At 50.7% G+C, this 22556-nt stretch overlaps 1 protein-coding gene across 3 annotated transcripts in view; it reads left to right on the top strand.

The window, feature by feature from the left end:
- The window catches only part of SMOX (spermine oxidase), a 74029-nt gene that overhangs the window by 29372 nt on the left and 22101 nt on the right, over positions 1-22556 (top strand). The window contains exon 1 of one of the 3 annotated variants that reach the window (XM_069065984.1): positions 6930-6948. The exons of 1 other annotated variant lie outside the window; for it this stretch is intronic. The gene's annotated coding sequence lies outside the window, so the exon portion shown is untranslated. Of the gene's footprint in view, positions 1-6929; positions 6949-16616; positions 16783-22556 lie in introns of those variants that run through there. One more of the 3 variants, XM_069065976.1, reaches the window with a different exon arrangement.

Below are 22556 nucleotides of genomic sequence, written 5' to 3'. Positions count from 1 at the left end.
CTCTCTCTCTCTCTCTCTCTCTCTCTCTCTCCCTCCCTCCCTCCCTCCCTCTTTCTCCTCTCTCTCTCTCCTTTCTCTCTCTCCCTCTCCCTCTCCTTCTCCCTCTCTCTCTCCCTCTCCCTCTCCCTCTCCCTTTCCCTCTCCCTCTCCCTCTCCTTCTCCCTCTCCCTCTCCCTCTCCCCCCCACTCCTTCCTCTCTTCTCCAGTGGTAGGGTGGGGAGGGGTGGGGGTTCTTCTTGTAACAAATATGCCCAGTGAAGTAAAACAAATTCCTTCATGGCCATGTCTGAAAATACATAGATCTTCTGCTCCCTGGGTTTATTGCCCCTTGTCAGGAGGTTGGTCACTGGACGTCTTTGGGAAGGGCCTTGCTGACTGTTTGTTGGGAATATTGGAGAGGGGTTCTCGGTCAGTTAAAGACTGGACTGGAATCTTTGGAGGTTATGTGACCAGGTTATGTGAGTCTATGATTCTGGGTCTTGGAAGGTTAGACTTGCAGAGAATCGGGGCTGGAAAAGGGCCATGATGATGGGATTGTGGATCGACAGTTGTAAGGGATATCAGAGATCATCTCATTCAACCTCCCATTTTTACAGATGAAAAGACCAAAGCCCAGAGAGGTGAGACCACTTGTCCAAGGTCGTGATAGGAAGTAGTTTGGATAGGTAGGACTCGTCTAGATGGACAGGCCGTTGGGTGGCTTGATTGATGCTATGATCACGAGTATGGTTTTGGGCATAAGGTCTTTTTGGCTGGAGCCTTTTCATAAAGCAGACACTTTAAGTTGGAGTCAGGAGGAAAGGGGGTAGACAAAAGGAGAACTGGGTACTCTGACTGTGTTTTTCATAAGCAAAAATTCTTGTTAAGTGATTATGAAAGGTTTGGTGGAAAATGCTGAGTGGGTTGTTTTTCCTGACCCTTTAACAGCCAGCCCAGAGCGATCAGCAGGGGATCTCTGAAGATGAAGAGGGGAAGGTTAGGAAGGTCTTCTAATAACAATCTTCCGGCACTAGGAGGCGGCCCTGCAGACAGAACAAAGAAAACACAGGGACTTGAACTGTCTACTCCCAGGGGGTCAGGTTAGACATCAGGAAAAACAGACAGTAAGGATTCATATGGGGGAGAGAGAGTAGGGAGGAGTGATAGCTCCTTCAGTCCTGAAAGCTTTAAAAACTCAGTTTAAAATGTGACTCCAAGGTTTGTATCTTTCTTTCTTTCTATTTAAAATATCACTTGATCCCCATGACAACCCTATGAAATGGGAACTATTATTACTTTGACAGTTGAGAAAACTGAGGTAAGTAGAGGTTAAGTGACTTGCTCAGGGTCACCCAACCAATAAGAATCTCAGGCAAGCATGGGCAGCTTTGACCAGGTTCTCCTGCCTCCATCTGTTATACTGAGCTGCTTTAAGTGGATTCTCATCAGGCAGCAGCTTGGGTATAGACTTGCATGAGATCAATGAGTTGTGGTTTATTATACCTTTAACATTATTATATTATTATAAATTTTGTGGTTTAGTAGAACTTTTCTAAGCCTTAGTTTCCCCATCTTTAAAATGGGGTTTAATGTATTTTCTGTCTTGCTCATGTGACTCTTATGTGAATTAGATGAGATTGTGCTGTTGAAATCAGCAAGCCTCAGATACTTACTCTGGCCAGGGCAGGAGGCATGGTAGCTTCATGGGTAGAGAGCCTGCCTTGGAGTCAGGAAGGCCAGGCTTCCAGTCTGAGCTCAGAAACATCCTGGCTGTGTGAGCTTGGGCTAGTTACCTAGTGTCTTGCTGCCCCAAGACAGATGCTATTATCATTCCCATTTTACAGATGCGGAAAACTGAGGCCAAAAGCAGTTAGTGACCTGCCCAGGAAGTGACCAAGGCAGGATTAGAACTCAGATCTTCCTGACTCCAAGCCCAGCATTCCATCTACTTCTCCACCTACCTGACTAACTGCCCTATCCCTTCAAGCTGTAGGGAACCATTGAAGGAAGTGTTTTGTTGAGGGCAGTGATGTTACCAGCAGTGTCTAAGAGTATTGACTTGGTATTTATGTGGAGGTATGACAGCCTGTAATAGATTAGCCGTAATGTTGGTTTTTATTGTTCTTTATTTCTTGGGGGTCCTGGGAACTCTGGGAGCCACACCCCCTCCCTCAGAAATGACAGCTCCAAATGGGATGGGACCCCTCTCTTCCTTTCCCTCTTTCCTCTTTGTAATGCCAAGCAAAGGCAACTTCCCAAGGTTCAAAATACCAGCATAGGTGCTCTCCATTTTATTCAGTGACAAATTAAGAACAGGAGAATCAACATATAGCATAATTCAAAATACAGCATTTACCAAGTGTGATTTAATTAAGTACTACCCCACCCCTGGACATTACATTCATTTAATCAGTCACAAATTTCCTCTTCTAAATACTACTCCACCCCTAGGCTGTACATTCATTTAGTCCATCACAAAGCCCCTCTTCTCAAATGGAGATTAGTTTCCAATCATAAGTAAAGTACATTCATTTGTTCAATCACAGAGCACAAAAAAGTCAAAAGTTCCCCACCCCTGGATCACAATTGAATCTACCCCAGAGTTACAACAAGCTTAAGCACATCATTTAATACCCAAATGGAGGTCTTTTCTTCTTCTTGACACTAGGCAAGTTCTCAGCAATCTTTGTTCCTGGGGAGACAAAGCTTAGCAAGGCCACGAGATACATTGCCAGTCTCTTCATTAATTAATCCTCTGTCTGCAGAACAGTCCTAGGACCCCTGAAAACATTAGCAAAAACTCTTTTACAGGATTTCTGTAAACATACAACAAGAAAATCCTTCTTCAGAGCTTCTGAACCAACAGCAAGGTTCCAAGACCTCTGCAATAACAGCACTGTCCTTCCCCAGTGGACAGTATTCACTCTCTGTCTGCAGAACAGTCTCAGGAGCTCTGAACCAACAGCCAGGTTTCAGGACCTCTGCAACAACAGGACTGTCCTTCACCAGTGAACAAATCTGGCAAAACAACATCAAAACAGACAGACAAAGTACCAGCATAACAGCCATGTCTCCTCAGTCCTTGGCAGCTCTGGGTGGCAGCTCTCAAAAGTCCTGGGCAATTCAAACTGGCCCTCAGCAATCCTCTCAGTCTCTCTCTGCCTCCAAGATGCTGCTTCCAAAAAGTTCTTCTGCCTCTCTCTTGTGTCTCTCTAAATTTACATCACCAGCTCCTCCCAGTTCAGCCCTCTCTTTTCATGTCAACAAGTCCATCCCACTAGTGGGATTCACAAGCTCTCGGTTTTAACACAATCAATTTGAAAACCAAGCCAATACAGGGGGATATTTATATTCCATTACTATTACACTCTTCCCCTTCCAAAAGCCTTATTGGAGCTGTTCCCTCCTGGGCTTCCTGAGAACTGGGACGTGTGAGGCCCCCTTCTGCTCCACTGCCATTGGCGACTTCGAGGTGCCTTCTGGGTCCTGCAGCTTGGGTAGGGTTGGACGTGATTGAGTCTGGGGAGGGCAATCCACGCAGGAGTGGGTGAGGAGGGAGTGAGTCCGACTGAGCAGATGTCCCTCTGGGGAAGGTGAGGGAGAGGCTGAATAGATCCTGGCCGGTTTGGGGAGTGGAGTCAGGAGTTGCCTTCTCACCTCCCCAGGGCAGTACAGAGGAGAAAGGGTGGGCTGGTGGCAGAGAGCATTGGGGGAAGGAGGCAAGGGGTTGGCTGATAGTGCTGAGGCAGGGAGAAAAAAGAGAAAGGAGGAATGTAAGAGGAAAGGAAGAAAGTCAGGGGGAGGCAGGAGAGAAGAGTTGGGATGCAATGCATTGAGCTAGAGATTGCCTTGGACAAGTCACTTCCCTTCCTGAAGCTCAGTCTAGAGCAGGAGTTGTTAACCTTTGTTGTGTCCTGGCTGCCTTTGGTGTCAGTCAGCTGTGACTTGGGGACCTCTTCTTAGAATCATGTTTTTAAATGCAAGATGTGTAAGCTTACAAAGGGAGACATATTGAAAGAAAGATGTCATTTTCCCCATCCTAGTTCATGAATCACCTGAAATCTATCTGTGGTGGGGATGGGGAGGGAGTGTGTCCATGGACCCTGGGTTAAATGTTCCTGGTCTAAAGAGACCCATTAGATCATAGATCAAGAGCTTGGAAGGCACATTAGAACCTTACAGGTGGAGAAACCAGAGAGGGAGAGCCATAGTCCAGAGACACAGAGGCAGAAAATAGAGAGTGGGGATTCAAACCCAGGCTCTTGGTCTCCAGGTCTGGGTCAGATTTGTACCCTGCTCCCCTGGTGGCCCTCTCTGTACATCCAGGAAGTCAGACTAGATGATTACCAGAGTGACTTCCAGCCCTGACCTTGTGTGAAGTCATGAGGGGTAGGTGTAGTTACCAGCACCAGACTCAGAAAGTACACACGGGAGTCCTGGCACTTTTCCCTCAAGGAGGTGGGCATTCAATAAGGGGGATCAGGATATGCTTAAAGGATGGGATGGAGGCCAAAGGGAGATGTAGGCAAAAGCCTGGAGGGAAATTTGGTCCAGGAGAGATGGAACAGGTTGGGGAGGATTGGATATGGGCCATGGTGCATCAGGGCAAAGATGCTTTATGTGGGTTGGGTGGTGCTTGAGCCGGGGTCTAGAGGAGGAGAGCCTGGGGCCCTGCGGAAGTGCCAGAGGTCAGAGAGGGCAGGATTGGATTTTGATCCCCCTGTGTTCAGCCCCCAGCCCAGGTTGTGTGTGTCAAGGAGACAGGCCACGAGGAGCCCCAGCCTTGGCTCACAGTCTTATCAAGCAAGATAGGATTCAAATACAGGGGTCAATTAGAGAACCATAGTCATAAGCCCATGGTGCCAGGGGAAAGGGTCATGGCCCTGGGGTCAGAGGATCTGGGTTCCATTGCTGACCTTGGTACTTACTGTGAGAACCTGGGGAAGACACAGTATCTCTGAGCCTTGGTCTCCCCTCTTGTGGGGCTAATAACCCCTCCTCTAAGGATGAGTGTGGACATTAAATTGGATAATCTGTGTGAAGGACTTTGTCCTAAGGGGCTTTCTGAGTGCCTTCCTTCCTCTTCTCTCTCCTCCTCACACAGTGGGGGAGCAGATAAACTTGGCTTGCAGTTCACAGGACCTAGGTTAAATTCTGCCTCAGTTGCTATTAACGGCATGGCCCTTTGTGAATTCTTAGCCTCTGGGAGCTTTAGGTAACTCCCTAGGACTTAGCAGACTGGTTTACATCTGCATTGGTTCTAGGAGTGTTATGCAGAGAATAAGGGGTTCGGGCACAACAGGGGTAGGGCTGTAACTAGCAGGGGGCCAAGAAGGCTTCGTCTCAAGGTACTGACATTGGGGCGGGGGGCAGGCAGTCTGTGTTTTCTTTCCGCAGCAGTCATGACCCATGTCTTCCCTCCTGGTCCTCTATGGGAGACCCACCACCTCCAAGGCTGTGTTGCCATAACCCTCATGGGGGCCAGGGCTGATCAGCTCACTCCCCTGATGGGACTGAGTATGTTTGGCTTGTCCCCTGTACTACCAATCTCTCCACCTTTCCCAACTGTTTTTTCCCATCTGAAATATTTTCTTGTTCTGTTGGAAAGGGAAAGGAATGAGCATGCATATAGTAGCCCTTTTACAAATGTTATCTCATTTAGTCTTCATAAAATAACCCTGGGAGGCAGGTCCTATCATTATCCCCCATTTTACAGATGAGAGAACAGGCAAACAGAGGTGATGTGACTTTTGTGGTCTTGAGCCGCTGGTGGTCTTAGGCTCTGGCTCCTTTGGCCCCTGGGGTAGGCGTCTGGGCCCTTCTTCATCTTTCAGGTCTTGGTCTCACCTCCTGCTGATGGGGTTTGGGGGTCAGCTTTTGGCTAATTAGCAAATGAGCATTGAGTGCAGTGATGAATAATCAGAATAATCATGGCTGGAGTGGATACAGTGTGTTAGCAGTTGGGGAGGGCTTTACGGTGATGGGGATTTTTAGAGTCAAAAGGAACCTTCCAGACCATAGAGTGCTGCCTTCTCATCTTACAGAAGGGGAGACTGAGGCAAGGACATGACTTGCTCAAGGTTATTTGGCTATGGCAAGTGGCACGTATAGGACTCCAAACTCAGTCCTCTGCCTCCCAGTAGGGGGAAGCCCTGCTGTAGGCACCATGGGGGGAGAGCAATGAATGGGGCTTGGTCTGTGTCATTGGGGAACTCTCAGAATAGTAAGGAAGACAAAAAATAGTCACAGGAAATGACATGAGAATATTTACAAGTCTGGGCCCCAAGTACAAGATAGTACAGTTTGGAGAGGTTCCTGATGTATGTCTTTTCTCTCTATCAGACCAGGGGCTCCCTGGGGGCAGGGCCTGTGTCTCCCCATCAGACCAGGGGCTCCCTGGGGGGCAGGGCCTGTGTTGTATATCTCCCATCAATCAGGCTAAGGGCCCCATGAGGACTGACATTGTGCCTCGCCCATCAGGTCAGTGAGTCAGTCTCTAGCTTTCATATTTGCTAAACTGAAGAGTATTTTTTTTCCCTTTTCTGATACCTTCTGAGGCTAATTGGACTCTGACTCCAGGGGTGGGTAGGGATTTAGTTCTGTTCTCAGGGAGAATCCTGAACTAGAAAGGCTAGGCGGTATGGGGTGTGGGTGGAAAGGGTGTGAAGAAACTCGGTTCTTGGGGATGCTTCCTGTCTGTGTCAATATGGGTGCAGCCCTGCCTGTGGGCAGCGGGGGCTGAGTGAGACAGCCAGAGGACCTTGGCATTCCCCTTTGGAGCCTTCACCTGGCAGGACTCTTGTCCTTACCTGCCTGGGCATCCTCCTGGAGCTCTTAGCTTTAGAACTGGCCCTTTCAATCTGGACTCACCCCATCAATTATTTTCTTCTCTCTTTTTTATGTTTAAACTTTGCATCTATTGATGGAGTGACCCCTGTGGCATTCCCAGGCCTGGCTCCGTGAGCTTGGGTGAGTCACTTGCTCCCAATGCCCCGGGAACCTTTCTCATTCTAGAAGGTGTGGAGGAGGTATTTGTGCACCATCGTTGGGAGTGGGAGTTCCCTGAATCAGTTACACCCCAGGTCCAGGGTCTGGGCAGAAGCAAATCAATTCCTGCCCTCCGGGGGGTTACATTCCCTGCCGGCAGACATCACAAGCAGGTGGTTGGGCCTTCTGAGCTCCCGTCTGGCCCGTCAACCCCAGGTGGACACATTGTGCTTTGACCAACATAGTGATGTCATTTTTGCCCTCATCAACCATGCAAATCTCTCTGTCTGTGGTGTCAGACTTGAGTAGACATGGCAGCCACCATTCCATACCTTAGGGTCTTTGTGAGGATTAAGATGTAATGTTATCTATGTTTTTACATTTATTTTCAGTAAATTCAATTCAACAAACATTTATCCAGTGCCTGCTGTGTGCCAGGCCCTGTGCTAAGCTCTGGGCATGTAAATAAGACAGAGAGACAGTCCCTGTCCTCAAGGCACATATAGTCAGTGGGGGGAAGACAGCGCATGAGTTAAATTTGAATCTGGTCCCCACGTCAGCCTCCGACAGTGTGTTGAGCTGCTGGCCGTATGGGTGACCTCTCTGGTCCACATGGCCTGTACGGGATAGAGGGTCTTTTTTGGAGGGAGGGCACTGGAAGCTTGGGCATCAGGACGGGCTCCATGTAGATGACTGTCCTTGGCTTGAGAGTAGAAGGAAATGAGGGATTTGGAGGGGTGGCCTAAGCAAGGCTGAGCACACACGGCTTTGGGCCTGTCTGGCCTCTGTCGAGGGTAGAGGTGAGGATCGGCTCTCCGCACGCCCAGCCTCGAGAGACTTGTCCTCAGCCTCTTTATTCAGGCAGCTCTGCCCAGGACCCTTGGTGGCCCGTCTATCACGGGGTTCATCTTCTCTGCCAGCCCCTGATGCCAGCTCTCCCAAAGTGTCTTCATTGTCACTAGGCTGGAGACTCAGAAGGGGCCAGCCCGGGTGGATTGGTGTGAAAAGTGCCATGCCTGGTCCGACATCCCAGCTCTCCTGACTAGTTGTGGGACTTTGGGAAAGTCGCCTTACCACTCTGGGCCCTCATTCCCTCCTCTGTAAAGTGAAGGGACTGGAATCAATGCTGTGATCTGAGATACAACCCTTTTCCTTGCCTGGATCTCAGTTCCCACATCTGTAAACTAAGGGGAAATAAAAACAATTCAAACACTGGATTTTCTTTGTCTTGACATTCTGGGCTAAAAGATCTCTTTTAGCATTGACAGTTGTAGTCTGTGATAGGAGCTTTGATCTCTAGGGTGGGCATTATAATTCCTTCCCCTTCCTTGTCCTTGGAGGACAGCTATACACCACCCTTCTCACAGAGAGGCTGGGGACCAGGACGGGGGTGGCAGTGGGTGATGGGTGAAGTGGGGATGGCATGCCAGCTAGAGGGCATAGCATGGGCAAAAGCCCAGAGGCAGGAAGATAAGTCCCTTCAAGTCAGTTTTCTTTTTCTTCTTGGGAGCCTAGCATGGTTTTTGTTTTTTTGTTTTTTTTACTGGTCTTGTGATTTCATTGACTAAAGGAACCCTCTCTCCTCATGCAGGTCACTACCTACCGACTCAGCAAAGGGTGGCTTTGGGGAGTTGCCTGGGGCACTGAGCCATTAAGGCCCAGGATCCTAGGTGAAGCTGGAGGGAACTACTGGGGTGGTCATGTCCAAAGTCATCACTTTATGGGTGAAAAAACCAAGGCTCCCAGAGGGGAGAAGACTTGTCCAAGGTCCTAGGATCATCACACTAGAGCCAGGAGTGACCTCGGAGGCCATGGCATCCAGCTGCCCCATTTTACAGATGAGGAAACTGAGGGCCACAAGAGGGAGATGCCATGCCCAGAGCCACACGGCCAGTCTGTACCAGAGGCCCTGATCACAAGCCCACTCTCTACTGAGGTAGCTCGGTGCTTCTGTAGAGAGAGCCCTGGACTTGTTGTCAGGAAGATGTGAGTTCAAATCCTGTCTCAGACACTTCTTGCGTGAGCCTGTCCAGGTCACCCAGGTGGGCTCATCCTCCGTTTCCGCAGCTGTAAAATGGGGTTAATGGCAGCTCCTGCGGTGACTCCCACTGCATTCTCTAAGCTGTGGGGTGACCTCTGTGCTATTAATCATAGCTGTTGCTATGGCACCATGATGCCTTTCGTTGGAGCTCATTGAAAGAATAGAAGGAAAGCTTCAGCTGGGTCGGGGGGCAAATTTCTTAGGGTTTTTTCCTTTCCATCTTCCCCAGAGCTCCATGGCCCTGGCCTGGGCACAGAGCAGGCAGCAAGGGCATCCTGAGCCCTCGACCTGCCCCTGGCCGTGGGGTGGGGACGTCACTCCTCTGAGCGGTCAGAGCTGGCTGGAGAGAGGGGAAGGGGAGCCAGCTTGTGGCCGAGAGGAACTTGGTTGCAGAGCCCAGGGGCCCTGGAGCTTAGCTGGTTCCCTCTCTGCTCCCCATACCGGTGGGAAAACTGAGGCCTCCGACGCCAGTGTCACACAGGCTGTTCATGTTGGAGCAGGATTCAAAACCAGGTCCATCCCACCTTTTACTATACCCATACTGCACCTTTACTATCCTTCCAACCCATCGGACAGCCAGGGAGCACTTGTTCCTTTGGTAGACTAACTAGCCTGAAAGGGAGATGTGGTGTATGTGTGTGTGTTTGTGTGTGTGTGTGAGTGTGGTGTGTGTGTGCATGTGTGTGCATGTGGTGTGTGTGTTTGTGTGGTGTGTGTATGTGTGTGTGTGGTGTGTATGTGTATGTGTGTGGTGTGTGTGTGGTGTGTGTGTGTGTGTGTGTGTGTGCGTTCGTGCATGTGTACCTAGCTCTGGTAGCCATGGGCAGAACAGTGAACACATAACCCTGGCCCCTGCTAGAGCCGTCCCGTCAGGCTCACCGTCTCTTGCCCCTGGTCTTGAGCCAATGACAGAGCAGCCGCTTGCTCCCTGGGTTTGGAGTCAGGAGGCCTGGGTCAGCCGGGCTTTTTCTGCTGGTCCCCAGAGAGCTGAACCAGAAGCAATGGCAGGGGTGTTTCCAAAGGGGTCGATTCAGGCCTGACATCAGGAGAAACCTTTCTACCAGCCCTGACTGTACCACGCTGGTGCTGGGGGCCCTGGGGGCTCCCCCTCCCTGGGGCTGGATGACCCCTTCTTGGGAAGGTCAGAGAAGGAGCTCCTAGTCGTGTGTGGGAAGGACTCTATGGTCTCCAGGTGCCTTCCAACCCAAGGATTCTGGGAATCCTAGCTCTGCTGCTTCCTGGCTTAGCTGAGACTGTGGACAAGTCACTTCTCTCTGTTTCCTCCTCTGCAGAGTGAAGGGGCTGCTGTAGCCGATTTCTACATTCTCTTCTCTCTGCTTCTCTCTTCCCTATTGGATCATAGATCGAGATCTGGCAGGGCCCCATGAGGTCATTTATTCTAACCTCATTTTCTAACTGTGGAAACTGAGACCCAGGAACGTCAAATGCTTCACCCAAGGTCACATGGTGCTTAGCATCAGAAGTGGGATTCGAACCCAGCCCCAGACAGTATTCTTTCCACTTCTCTGTTCTTTCTGCCTCCCCTCACCCCTTCCTTCCCCTCCTTTCCCTTTCTCTTTCTTTTTCTCTCTGTCCCCTTCGGTCCTTTCCCACCCATCTATTCCTTTTCTCCCCCCAGGCCTTGCCCCATTCCAGGAGTACAAAGGGGCTGGTTTTGGCAGCAGGAGTCAGGCAGGGATGGGGGGAGACCCTAGAGTTCCTTGCTGACTCAGTGGGTCCCTTGGGGATGGATGTGGAGAGGGGGTGTGTGAGTGGTGAGGGAAGGGAGGGAGGGCTCTTGTTCCTGCAAACACAGGAGGCCCATTGTCTGCTGCCTCTGGACCCCTCTGGCCAATGCAGGAGGCAGGCTGGCTAGGATTTCTGGGTGTTTTGAAAATCTGAAGAATAATGGCATTGTCCTTGGAGCTCCAAGGACACAGAATCCTTCCCCGCAAGGGCCCAGCTGGGGTCAGCACGCAGTGCTTCTCTCTGGCCTGCCTCTTGGGGCACCCGTGTCATCTGACCCCAGACTCCCAAGCCAGGCTGGTCCAGGCTCAGAGGTGGAGAGCAATCTGAAAAACCCTAAGAGTGGCAGACCTTGCCTCGTCCCCTGGGCCATGGAAATTCATCAGTCTCAGGATGCCAGAGAAAGGAGCTCATCACCATTACCATCACCATGACAGCTAACAGTTACCTAGCAGTTTGGGCTTCGAAGAGTGTTTATGTGTGTATCGTCTCATTGGATCCTTTTAAGGCTGATGCTATCACAATCCCCATTTTACAGCTGAGGAAACTGAGGCAGGCAGAAGTTAAGTGACTTGCTCAGAGTTGAACAGCTAGTACATGTCTGAGGCAGAATTAGAATTCAGACCTTCTTGACTCTCAAGTTTAGCAATAACTGTGTTTAAAAAAAACTTCATTCATTCACTTATCTATTTATCTATGTATTCATTCATTCATTTATTTATTTATCACTATACCAGCTAGCATTCACATTCCACACCCTCAGGGAGCTTCTAGTCTCACTGGGGATGTGCGATGAACGTTGAGCTCAGCGTTAGCACTTTAGAGCATGTATGGGGTGTAGGGAGGAGGCCTGCTTGGCCGTGACCTGAGACCTGAATCTGTTCTCCTATACCATGATACTAGGGAGCGCCCCGCCCCCCAATCTATAAACAGAGAAAGATGGCCAGCATGACAGCAGTGGACTCTGAGTCCTGCCTGGATCCTCGCTGTGTGACCCTGGACTCGACCCTTCTGAGGCTCAGTTTCCTCATAGGTGAAATGGGAACAATATTAGCTCCAACCTCATGGGGCTGTTTCGAGTCTCAAATAGATCATGGGATCACAGGTCTAGAGCTGGAAAGGACCTTGAAGACCACCTAATCCCACACCTGTCATGTTACAGATAAGGAAACTGAGGCCTGCAGAGGGTGAGATCACCCAAGATCACAGAAGTAGTAAGTGGAGTTAAGATTCGAACTCGGGTCCCAATTCCAAATGCACTGGTTTCTGTCCTGTGCCTCAGAGCACGTGTATAAAGGCTTCAGAAACCTTAAAATGCACTAGAAATGTTGAGTGGCTCTCAGCGATAATCAGCTGGGTGTGGGGTTAATTCTTGAAGGCCTCTGGGGGGAATTAATCTAAGCCACCCGCAGACTTGTGGGGCTCGGCAGCTTCTTGGGCCCCTGCTGGCTTATAATTCACACCACCCCCTGTTTCTGGGGAGCTCCCCAAGGCACTGTCCTGGGGCGCCTTCTGTGAGTTCTTGACATGGGGTTCATGAACTCCCAAGAGATCCAGGAATAGATTTCAGGGGGTCCAGGAACTTGGATGGGAAAACAATTACGGTAATTACATCTTTATTTTCACTAACCTCTTACTGAAATTTAGCATTTCCTTCAACTATTTTAAAGATCTTATTCTGAGAAGGGACCTATAGACTTTCCCAGGACATGGAAGGGGTCCAGGACACACAAAAAGGTTAAGCCTTGCTCTTCCCTGTCTTTGTCTGTCTGTCTTCTTTGTTTCTCTCATCTCTGTCACTGTCTGTCTTTGTCCCTCCCTCTCTCTCTTTCCTTTCTGTCTGTCTGTCCTCAGTCTTTGTTTCTGTCTCTCTCCTCTCTCTCTCTCCTTTCTCTCTGTTTGTCTCTGTCTCTTCCTGTCTCTCTCTTGATTTCTGCCTCCATCTGTCCTCCTCCTCTTCTTCTTCTTCTTCTTCTTCTTCTTCTTCTTCTTCTTCTTCTTCTTCTTCTTCTTCTTCTTCTTCTTCTTCTTCTTCTTCTTCTTCTTCTTCTTCTTCTTCTTCTTCTTCTTCTTCTTCTTCTTCTTCTTCTTCTTCTTCTTCTTCTTCTTCTTCCTCTTCCTCTCCCTCTCTCTCTCCCTTCCTCCCTCCCTCCCTCCCTCTTTCTCTCCGTCTCTGTCTCTCTCTCTCTGTCTCTCTCTGTGCCTCTCTGTCTCTCTGTCTCTCTGTCTCTCTCTCTGTCTCTCTCTTTCTGTCTCTCTCTGTCTCTCTTTCTCCCCCCCCCCCACTTCTCACAGGATCTAGCTATTGTCTCTGTGCCCATGACTTACAGACGTCCACATCTGTCCCAGCCTCTCCGCAGAGCTTCAGTCCCAGGCCACCACCATTGGACATTTCCAACGACGGGCTGGAGGAAACATCATAAACATCCCTACCCCTCTCCTCCTTTCCTCCAAATTTTGTTTCTTGGTTGGAGCCATCCCTGTCTTTTTAGGATCTTGGTTTGTGATCTCTGCACCCTCCTGGACCCCCCATTCTCCCTCACCCCCCATGTCTAACCAGATCTTGGTATTTCTACCTTCACACAAGCTCTTGGATATTCTCTGCACTGCCGTAGCGAGCACTCTACCTCAGACCCTCATTCACAGCTCTCTGAGGTAGATCATTTCAACTGAGTCCCAGCTACTCTCCCTGACTCATCCCTCCCCACTGGTCCATCCTCCATTCTCCTTGCCACCATCATTTTCCTTAAGTGAAGATCTGACCTTCTGATTCCCCCGTGGCTCCCTATTGCTTCTAGCATCAAATATACATCATCTCCTCTGTTTAGCTTTGAAAGCCCTTCAAACCCCTGCCCCTTGAAAAAGAGCTCAATGCTGGGTCTTTCCAACATCATTGGACATTACTCCCTAGCCCACACTCCTGGATCCAGCCGGATGAGTCTTCTGTCTGTTCCTTCCTGTACCCTCATTTCCTGTCTCCAAACATTTGCACCCCTGGAATGCACTTCCCTCCTGGTCTCCACTTGTGGAATCCTTCTCTTTTCGGATGCAGCTGGGGCCATATCTGCATGAAGCTTCCCTGCCCTGCTCGACTGCTGAGACCCTCCTTCCTATCTACCTTGTATTTAAGTACTCTGTGTCGATGTATGCGTAGATAGGCACGTATTAAAGTTATGCTTTTGCTATACACATATTTTGCATGTACTCGTCTCCCTCATTAAAACGTAAGCTCATTGCAAGTAGGGATTGTTTCCTGCTTTGTGCTTATATCCTCAGTGCTGGGAACATAGTAGGTACTTCATAAAAGTTTGTTGATTGGTTAATTGAAACTGGGGTGAGATGGATAGCCAGACATCCTGAGTCAGTCCTAACCTTTAGGTCACTGGACCCTCATTGTTCCCATCTGGGAAGTGGAGCCATTGACCTCAGGTTAGACTATGGATGTGTGGAGGTGAGATGGTGTGATAGTAATGGCATTTAAAGATTCCCCTGTATTGGCTTGGTTTTCAAATTGATTGTGTTAAAACCCAGAGCTTGTTAATCCCACCTGTGGGATGGGCTTGTTGATGTGAAAAGAAAGTCCTGAACTGGGAGGAGCTGGTGACGTAGATTTGGAGAGACAAGACAGAGGCAGAAGGACTTTTTGGAAGCAGCACCCACGTGGAGGCAGAGAGAGAGACTAAGAGAATTGCTGGTGGCCCCTTTGAATTGCCCTGGACTTTTGAGACCTCCCCCCTGAGCTGCCAAGGACTGAGGAGACATGGCTGTTTTGCTGGTACTTTGTCTGTCTGTTTTGATGTTCTTTTGCCAGATTTGTCCACTGGTGAAAGACAGTCCTGTTGTTGAAGAAGTCCTGGAACCTGGCTTTTGGTTAAGAAGGCCTGAGACTGTCCTGCATACAGAGAGTGAATACTGTCCACTGGTGAAGGACAGTGCTGTTGTTGCAGGGGTCTGGAGACTGTCCTGCAGACAGAGTGAATACTGTCCACTGGTGAAGGACAGTGCTGTTGTTGCAGGGGTCTGGGAACCTTTCTATTGGTTCAGAAGCCCTGAAGAAGGATTTTCTTGTTGTATGTTTACAGAAATCCTAGGAGAGGGTTTTGTTAATGTTTTCAGGGGTTCTAGGACTGTTCTACAGACAGAGGATGGATTAATGAAGAGACTGGCAATGTATCTTATGGCCTTGCTAAGCCTTGTCTCTCCAGGAACTAAGATTGCTGAGAACTTGCCTCATGTCAAGATGAAGAAAAGACCTCCATTTGGGTATTAAGTGCTGTGCTTAAACTTGTTGTAACTGAGGTAGATTCAATTGAGATCCAGGGGTGGGGAACTTTTGACCTTTTTGTGCTCTGTGATTGACAAATGAAGGTATAGCCTAGGAGTGGAGAAGTATTTTGTGATTGATTGAATGATTGGAAGGTCCTGGGGTGGGGTAGTACTTGGAGATTATTTAATCACACTTAGTAAATGCTGTATTTGGAATGATGTCATGTTTTGATCTTCTCTGTTCTTGGTTGGTCTCTGAATAAAATGGAGAGCACCTATGCTGGTATTCTGAACCTTGGGAAGTTGTCTTTCCATGGCATTGTATTACATTACAGATGGAGACAGTGCAGGCCAGGTTTGGAGGCTGGCCAGTTTTCACCACTTATTAAATGTCTCCTGTGAATTGTAGGCTGTGGGACAGGGCATATATGTAGGGAATAGACTTGTCCCCAGACTGCACTGTATTTTGATTTCGGGGTATGAACCTTCTTCATGAAAAAAATATAATGCTCCAGACCTATTGGCGGGATAACCCTGAGCTGCCTCTGACAGAGGGAATGGGCTGCACTGAGGTTCAGGTCCTTGGCCACAGGCCAGATCTCGACTACTGGTCAAACAGTTAGCCTTAGCCTTGGCTGCAGACTGCCTCCTAGCTCTGGACACACCAGAGTGACCCATTATTCTGACAACCTGTAGGCCTGGTCGTACACATAACCTAATCTGCAGCAGTAGGTTGATTCCTGTCCCTAACTCTGGCCAAAAACTGAATGGAAGTCCTAGATGCAGATAAGATTGACCCCTAACTCTGGTTTTTGATTGACCTTTAACCTTGACCAGGCCCTAGCCCTTGTCACGTAACCTTACTTATGGCCACAGACAGACCCCTGACCCTAACTCATTAAAGGCTGACCCCTAACCTTAGCCACAGATGGACCATTAAGCCTTAGTCTTGGCCACACACAACTTTGCCCATGACCACAGACTGCCCTTTGACTCTAACCCTGGCTAACCCCTGACCATAACTCACTAAAGATAGACCCCTAACTTTAGTCACAGACTGACTGCTGAGCCTTATCCTTGACCATACACCTTACCCTTACCCATAGCCACAGACTGACCCTTAACCCTGGCCCTGGCCACTGACTCCTACCCAGGCTCCGACCGCCCACTGACTCTCGAGCCCTAACCCTGCCACTGGCTATGGGAGAGGGGCAGGCGGGAGGGTGTGAATGTCTGCGGGTAGCCTGTTTACTCAGCTGAGTCATGGCAAGCAGTGGGGGCACCCTGTCCATACAAGGAAGCTGGCCTTGAGTGGGCATAGCCCTAGTCTCACGTAGGCCAATTCCCATCAATGTCAGCAAGTCACTGGGTCACAGCCTCATGTGATGTGGGGCTGACTCATCTCACAGGATAAGATGTTGAAACTGTGTTTGGTGAGGGCTGAGACAGAGGATTGCTGACTTTGCCTGGTCTCACCTGAACTTCTCTTAAAGGAGAACTCCTCCCTGCAGGCACCTTCCTCCATTCTCCCTCTTCCGCTGTCTCAGCCTTGCTGTGGCCTCAGCCTTCCCAGTCTGGCTGAAGCAATGCGGTCAGCATTTATGCTTGACTCAGGGCTGGGGGCACAGATGTTCTCTGAGAGAACATCTGAAACTCAGTTCTGCCTTAATAGCTGTTGGCCCTAACCTCTCTGTGCCTCAGTTTACTCCTCTGGAAAGCAGGACTAGTCATGCTCCCTTGCTGTACTTCAGAGGATAAATCAGGTCAGGAAAGTGCTTCGCAAACCTCACTGTGCTCCTCGAGTGTGAGTTCTCGTGCTTGCCTCTTGTAGGAGGAGGCCTTACCTTCATGGGGCATTTCCTGGTGGTGGGGGCAGGGAATGGCAGGGGTCTGAATGCCTGGGTCCTGTGACCTTATTGCCGGGGTGTGGGGGCAGGCTTGGCCTGATCACGGGTGAGAAGGGGAAAGGGGAGTGTCATCTCCTGTGGGTGCTGAGGCTCCTGAGGGTGCAGGGGGCCAGATGAGGTGATGGCCTCTGGTTGACCCATCCCGTGGCTGGGCGGAGGTGAGGAAGAGGACAGGCCCCCATCTGCCTGTGTTCCTCCTTCCCTGCTGAGCCGTCATGCTTTCCCCTCCCTCCGCTCCTTTATCTGCTAAGCTAGGACAGAGTGTTCTATCTTGGCCATGCATACAGATCAGGGGGCTGGCCGGATGTTCTTTTGGATTGATTGATTTATTTATGTCCCTAAAGCAAGCTAGGGTGGGGGGCTGGGGGGCGGGGACGGAGGGAGACAGGGAGACAGCCCCTTCTCATTCCTGAGCAAGGCTTTCTGTAGTGTGGAGGCCTCTGCGTGTGCAGTCAGAGGGTGTCGGCTGCCTCTGCTCCATGCCATCTCCTTGTGTGACCTGGGCACGCCTTCCTGGGATGGGAAGTGAGAGGGGTGGACAGAAGGAGTCCATTCAATTCAGTGAGCGTTTCTTAAGTGCCTGCCAGGTATGAAGGGCTAGGCAGTGGGGCTACAAGGACCATTGAGTCAGCTGGCATTTATTAAATGCCTACTGTGTGCTGGGCTCTGTGCTAAGCACGGGGGACCCAAAGAAGGTAGAGGAAGAGCTGGTGCATGACCTTTTTCAGATGATTGTGCCCTCAATGCAGCCTCTGAGATGCCACAAAGTGCGGATTGATTCTCTGCTGCTTGTGCTAATTCTGGCCTAACAATGAACTCCGAGAAGACCCAGGCGCTCCACCGGCCCCCACCACACCATCCATACGTGGAATCATCAGTTACAGCAAATGGAGAAGTTCTGCAGGCTGTGGGTGAGTTCACTCACTGGGGCAGGGCACTTTCCAGGGATTCACACATTGATAAGGACGTTTACACACACACTGCCAGAGCTGGCTCAGTGTTTGGGAGGCTCTGAAGGAAAGTCTGGGACAGAGGAGGTATTAGACTGACTAGCAGACTGAAGGTCTGCAGAGCCGGGTGCTGACCTCGGGGCCGTATGCCTGCAAAGCCCGGACAGTCTGCCAGCGCCAGCCAGGAAGCGGAATCGCTCCCACTGGGACTGTCTGAGGAAGATTCTGAAGATCACCCGGCAGGACGAGGCACCAGACACTGAGCTCCTTACTCAACCTAAACTGCCAAGCGTTCAGACTCGGCTTCAGAGAGCGCAGCTCCGCTGGGCTGGCCACACTGTCCAAATGCAAAACATACACCTGCCCAAAAGACCATTTTATGGAGAGCTCACACAGGGCAAGCACTCACATGGCGGTCAGAAGAAGCAATACAAGGACACTCTCAAGGTCTCTCTGAAGAACATAGGAATCGAGTGTCAGACGTGGGAGATGCTGGCACAGGACCTCCAGCATGGTGAGCCCACATCAGAGAAGGCACCGTGCTCTATGTGCAAAGCAGCATCGCAACAGCTCAAATGAGATGCACAAATTTGGAGGATCTCCTCCCCAAACGTTCATGCAGACGATGTGTGCCTGACCTCTGCTGGAGCGTCCCGAGCTGGTCTGGGTCTGACCAGCCCCAGGCAGACACACCATTCCTCGACTTTGAGAAGGAAGGACAAACAGCATCACCGCCTTGCTCCCTGACATCTACTCTTCCATCCAGGGACACCAGCCTCCTGCCTGTCCACCCGTCGGCTCCAGACATTCCTTCTGGCTGTCTGTCCCCCATGCCTGCAATGCTCTCTCTCTCCTCCGCTGTGGCCACTGTTTCCTTCAAGTCCCAGCTGAAATCCCTTCTTCTACCAGCATCCTTTCCCAACTCCTCTGAATTATCTCCCATTTATCTTGTATATTGTTTCACGTTTACCTTCCCCTTTCCATCGTAAGCTCTTGAGACTGTCTTCTGTCTCTTTGCATTCCCAGCCCTTAGCATTGCACCTGGACTTAGCTGGACCTTCAGAAATGTTGATTGATTAACAGTAGAGATAATGCTCTTTTCACAGCTCTGCCGGCAAGGGTGGGGAGTGGAAGCTGGAAGGACGGAGACTAGACAGGCAGGGGCAGTAAAGGAGAGAGATTTTCCTAGGATCCTGAATCTAGAAGGACTCCCAGAGGCCGTCTAGTCTAATGTCCTTATTTTACAAAGGAGGAAACTGAGGCTCACGGAAGTTTCATGACTTGCTCAGTGTCACACAGGGTATAAGCATCCCAGGTGGGATTTGAACCCAGGCCCTCTGATTTAAGAGTCAATGCTTTGTTCTCTGCTCCAAGCTGGAGAGAAGAGAAGCTCCTTGACGTACAAAGCAGGGCAGAATTGTGTATGTCACCCAAGCCAGGCAGGCTCTAGGGTAGGTGACAGGAGACCGTGCAGTAGTCCTGGGAGGCTTGCCTGCAGTCTCGTCATCAGCACCCGGGCTGGCAGCTGGCGAGGTGGGTAGTTTCCTGATGGGCCACGTGTATGTGTTTGGGGTTGGGGCAGGAAGTGAGCGCCACGTTGCCGGACGCCTCCGCTGCTCTGGTGGCCCTGGTTGCGTCAGCAGACTGCCTAGCAGCTGGCACGGTGCCTGCCTGGGCACGTTGTGAGTGTTTATAAACCTGACAGGGCGACATCCGGCAGCTGCATCAGAGGGGCAGGGAGCTGAGGGCGAGGGGGTTTGAAAGTGCTGGGATGACAGCCTTTCCCTCCCCAGATCAGAATAATATCCGGGGGCATCACTGTTGCCTTCCCCCCTCCCTCACTTCATCATCTCCTCCCCACTCCACTGTTCACATCCTCTCCTCTAAATTTAGTACCTGGGAGACAGGAAGAAAAGTCTTTGGTCTCTGAAGAACACTGTGCAGAAGGGGAAGGAGGCATAGAATGCTTTGATGGGGGGGGGAGAAAGGGGGGGGAGAAAGAGAGACGGGGGGGGGGGAAGAAAGGGGAGAAGGGGGAGAGGGAGAGACACAGAAGGGGGGAAAGAGAAAGAGGGGGGGGGGGAAAAAAGGGGGGAAAGAAAGAGAGACGGGGGAGGGGAAAGAAAGGGGAGAAGGGGGAGAGGGAGAGAAACAGAAGGGGAGAGAGAGAAGGAGGGAGGGAGAGAGAGAGAAGGGGAGAGGAGAAGAGGAGAGAGAGGGAGAGAGACAGACAGAAGGGGGAGAGAGACAGAGACAAAGAGACAGAGAGAGAGAAGGAGGGAGAGAGAGGAAGAGGAGAGGAGGAAAGAGGGAGGAGGGAAAGGGAGAGAGATAGAGACAGAAGGGGGAGAGAGACAGAAAGCAGAGAGAGAGAGAGAGAGAGAGAGAGAGGGAAGGAGGGAGAGAGAAGGAGGGAGAGAGAGAGGGAAAGGGAGAGGGAGAGAGAGACAGAGAAAGGACAAGACAAGACAGCAGGAGAGGAAGAGGGAAGGGGGGAGAAGAGAAGATGATGAAAAGTGGGAAAGGGAGAGAGGAGAGAGAGGGGGAGAGAGAGAGAGAGAGAGAGAGAGAGAGAGAGAGAGAGAGAGATATGGCCAGGGATAGAGATAGTAACCACATTCTGTGGTTGGCTTGGCTGGGGGGAGGGGGAGGAGCTAAGGACCTAGGAGAAGGGAAGCATGAGGAGGACCAGCTTGAAGAGGGCCACCTTGTTGGGGGGACTCGGGAGCCCTCTGCTGACAGTATTGCTCCTCAAGCCTCTTGCAGCTGCTTGGCTGATGCTAAGACCCCTCTGTGTTGAGCCTTGACCAATCTGATGAGTCCTTGAATTGAGGGAGGGGACAAAGCCCCTGGGTTGAGAGGGCTAACAGTCCTCCTGTTTTACATGGCAGCACAGGAGCTCCCAGATCCCAGCTCCTTTTAGGGATGTGGTCCCAGTAGGGAGGACCTGAGGCTGCAGACCCCAGGGGCCAAGCAGATGGGCACTCTCTGGTAGAGGGCATTCATTCCTCCTCCAGGAGGGTCATTCTCGACCCCTTCAGTCCTGCTCAGCTGCCAAGCCCCGGGACCCTAACTCTGATCAGATCCCAGGAGACAGTGTTACCCTCCCTCCACTGTTCTCATGGGGGGTGGGGAGGAGGATGTGTTCCAAGTCCTGGAGCTCCCCTGAGGCAGTAAGTGGCATCATGGGGATTGGTCCTTGTGCGGAGGGCGCAGTCTCCAAACCTTCCAGATGCAGCCCACCTCGGAGAAGCCACTTTCCTTCCATTCAAGAAACACTGTGTGTACCTGGCTCCAGGCCTGGCAAGCGGTAATGGCTTGGTGCAGGCTTGTTGATGGATTACGAAGTGATTACCACGTAATTTCAGTGGGTAGAGTGCTGATGTCCTGGAGGCATCTGGAAAGGACTCTTGCTGCAAGAAGCGCTTGAACTGAGCCTCCGAGGGAGTTAGGGATTCCAAGCCACCAAGCAGCATTTATTAATCGCCTACTGTGTGCCAGCCACTGTTGAGAATTTTTGTTGTTGAGTTGTTTCAGCCGTGTCCGTGTCTGCATGATCCCATGTAGGGTTTTCTTGGCAAAGATACTGGAGTGTTGGCCATTTCCTTCTCCGGCTCATTTGACAGATGAGGAAACTGAGGCAAACAGAGTGAAGGGACTTGCCCAGGGCCACAAAGCTAGGAAGTATCTGAGGTTGGATTTGAACTCAGGTCTTCCTAAGTCCAGGCCCAGTGCCCTGTCCACTGCACCACCTGCCCTGCTGTTGAGAATACGATATTGAAAATATACAACAGCCCTGACTCTCAAGGAAGCTGACATTCTATGCCAATATATGCAAGATACAGTTTTGCCAAGGAGGCCACACTGGCAGCTGTGATGGAGGATGGTGGGCACCAGGTTGGGCTTCATGTAGATGGTGGCCCTTGAGCTGAATTTTGAGGGGAAATAAGGGATTCTAAGAAGGTGGAGGCAAGGGTAGAGCACACAGCCAGGGCAAAGGGGTGGAGATGGGAAATGTGGAGGAATGGCCGGAAGGGCTGTTTGGCTGGAGAGGATGGAAAAAGAAATTAATTTGTAATAAGGTTGGAAAGGTAGTTTTGGGCTAGGTTCCAGAAAGGGGAGATGAAGAAGGAGTGCATTCCTGATTTTGGGGGCAGCCTATGGAAAGGCATGGGGACTAGCCATTGAATAATGTCTAGAGAGGACAGCAGAAAGGCCTATTTGGCTCTCCACCCAAGAGGTCCGGCTCTGTCTGGGGCTCAGCAGGCAGGGCATGGGCACAGGAGCAGAAGGTGCTGCTTCCAGCAGGACAGTTTGCTCTGGCCCCGTGTGTGACCCCTGAGAAAAAAGAGGAGAAGGGAATGGGATGGCATACCTCAGATTAACACTTAATTGGATGTCTTGCCTCCTTCACCCACCCTGTTCATTGTACCGAGACCTCTATTTCCCAGGCCTAAAGTGTGTGTTTTGTGGTGACTGGAGAGGACGAATAGAGGAAAGGCAGCCTCAAAGCAGTCTGCAATAAAAGAGGCCACATCTCAGGCCTCCGTGGCACTCTCCAGGGGAAGGGCGGGAACCATGGTCCTTCCCACCAAATTACCGGCCTCCTTAGGTTTTGAGAGAGAGTGAGAACGAGAGAGAAAGAGAGAGAGAGAGAGAGAGAGAGAGAGAGAGAGAGAG

This window comes from Petaurus breviceps, unplaced genomic scaffold (assembly GCF_028583685.1).
Source record: "Petaurus breviceps papuanus isolate PSGF00001 unplaced genomic scaffold, PetGlider_PUasm1.0 139, whole genome shotgun sequence".
NCBI lineage: Eukaryota > Metazoa > Chordata > Mammalia > Diprotodontia > Petauridae > Petaurus > Petaurus breviceps.
This window is presented reverse-complemented; position numbering and strand designations above follow the sequence as displayed.